This window comes from Bubalus kerabau, chromosome 6 (genome assembly GCF_029407905.1).
Source record: "Bubalus kerabau isolate K-KA32 ecotype Philippines breed swamp buffalo chromosome 6, PCC_UOA_SB_1v2, whole genome shotgun sequence".
Lineage (NCBI taxonomy): Eukaryota > Metazoa > Chordata > Mammalia > Artiodactyla > Bovidae > Bubalus > Bubalus kerabau.
Window position 1 is genome coordinate 26193422 of NC_073629.1, and position 2144 is coordinate 26195565.

Here is a 2144-nt window from a genome sequence, read left to right on the forward strand (position 1 = left end):
GAATCTTGAAGAAGTAAAAAACCTAACTTACTTCAGTGTGATTCTCAAGTTTATTCTTTCAAGTGCTATTTTTGACATTGATCTGACTTTCCAAGGGTAGGAACACCAACAGCAGAATGCCCTTCTGTACTTGAGAATTTACAGTTAGGTCAGTGGTTCTTACATTTTTTGGACTCAAAGACTCCTTATGTGCTGTGCTTAGTCTCTCAGTCATGTCTGACTCTGCGACCCCGTGGACTACAGCCCGCCAGCCTCGTCTGTCCCTGGGGATTCTCCAGGCAGGAATACTGGAGTGGGTTGCCATGCCCTCCTCCAGGGGATCTTCCCAACCCAGGGCTCAAACCCAGGTATCCCACTTGCAGGTGGATTCTGTACTGTCTGAGCCGCCAGAGAAGCCTATATACATATAGGCTGTGTGGGTCTTCAACTGTGCTGGGTCTTCATTGCTGCACAGTTTTTCTCTAGCTGTGGCAAGCAGGGGCTACTGTCTAGCTGTGGTGTGTGGGCTTTTTATTGTGGTGGTGTCTCTTGTTGCAGAGCAGATCCTAGAGCACAAGGGCTTCATTTGTTTTGGTTCCCAGGCCCTAGAGCACAGGCTCAGAAGTTGTGGTGAACGGGCTTAGTTGTTCTGTGGCATGTTGGATCTTCCCGGACCAGGGATCAAACCTGTGTCTCCTGCATTGGCAAGCGGATTCTTTACCACTGAGCCACCAAGGAAGCCCTCCTTATGTATTCTTAAAAATGAATGAGGATCCCCCAAAGCTTTTGTTTATGTGGGTCATTTTTTATCAGTATTTACCATATTAGAATTAAAACTGGGAAAAACTTAAAACTTTTATTTAAAAAAAACAGTTCATTACTGTAAATAAATTGTTAATGAAAAATAACTTTTCCAAACAAAAATTAATGAGGGGAAGATTAAATTTTGGCAAATCTTTTAATGTTTGGCTCAATAGAACATAGCTGGATTCTCACAGCTGCTCTGTCTTCAATCTGTCACCATATCACACATTGCAGAGTCTCTGGAAGATTCCACTGTATAGTCATGAGAGAAAAAGGTCAATAACATCTTGCATTTGTTTCTTAGGACTGCTGTAACAAATCTGTATTTGTTGCCCAAGGCTGCTATAACTAAGTACCACAGACCAGGTGACTTAAAACAGTGGATATTTCTTCTCTTGCAGTTTGGGAGGCCAGACGATTGGAATCGAGGTGTGAGCAGGGTTGGTTCTTCTGTAGCCTCTGAGGGAGAACTTGTTCTATGACCTTAACTTCTGCTGGTTCCCCGCAATCCTTGGTGTTCCTCAGCCTATAACTCACCACTCTCTTTGCCTGTCTCCAGCGGCATTCTTCCCTTTGTGTTTCTATACCTCTCTCCTCATAAGATCAATAGTCATTTGATTTAAAGTGTTAGTCTCTTTGCGACCCCATGGACTGTAGCCTGCCAGGCTCCTCAGTCCATGGGCTTCTCCAGGCAATACTGGAGTGAGTTGCCATTTCCTTCTCCAGAGGATCTTCCCGACCCAGGGATCGAACCTGAGTCTCCTGCACTGCAGGCAGACTCTTTACTGTGTGAGCCACCAGGGGCTCCTCATTGGATGAAGGGGCTACCCTCATCTTGAATGGGCTTCCCAAGTGGCACTAGTGGTAAAGAACCCACCTGCCAATGCAGGAGACACAAGAGAGGTAGGTTTGACCCCTGGATAAGGAAGATCCCCTGGAGGAGGAAATGGTAACCCACTCCACTCTTCTTGGCTGGAGAATCCTACAGACAGAGGAGCCTGGCAGGCTACAGTCCATGGGGTCACAAAGAGTCAGACACGACTGAAGCGACTTAGCAGGCACGCATGCACTTGAATAAGATAAGGCTTCATCTTAACTTGATTGCATCTGTAAAGACCCTATTTACAAATAAGGTCACATTCATTGGTCCCTGGTAGACATGCGTTTTGTGGGGACAAACTCAATATAGTCTACCCTCTGGTCCCCCAAAATTCACATCCATCTCACATGCAAAATACACTCAGTCCATCCCAACACTCCCCAAAGTCTTCACCTATCCTGGTGTTCTCTCCATTTGCAGACCTGTGCAACTCGGAAACAAGTCGTCAGCTTGCAAAATACTATGGTGGGATAACATAAGA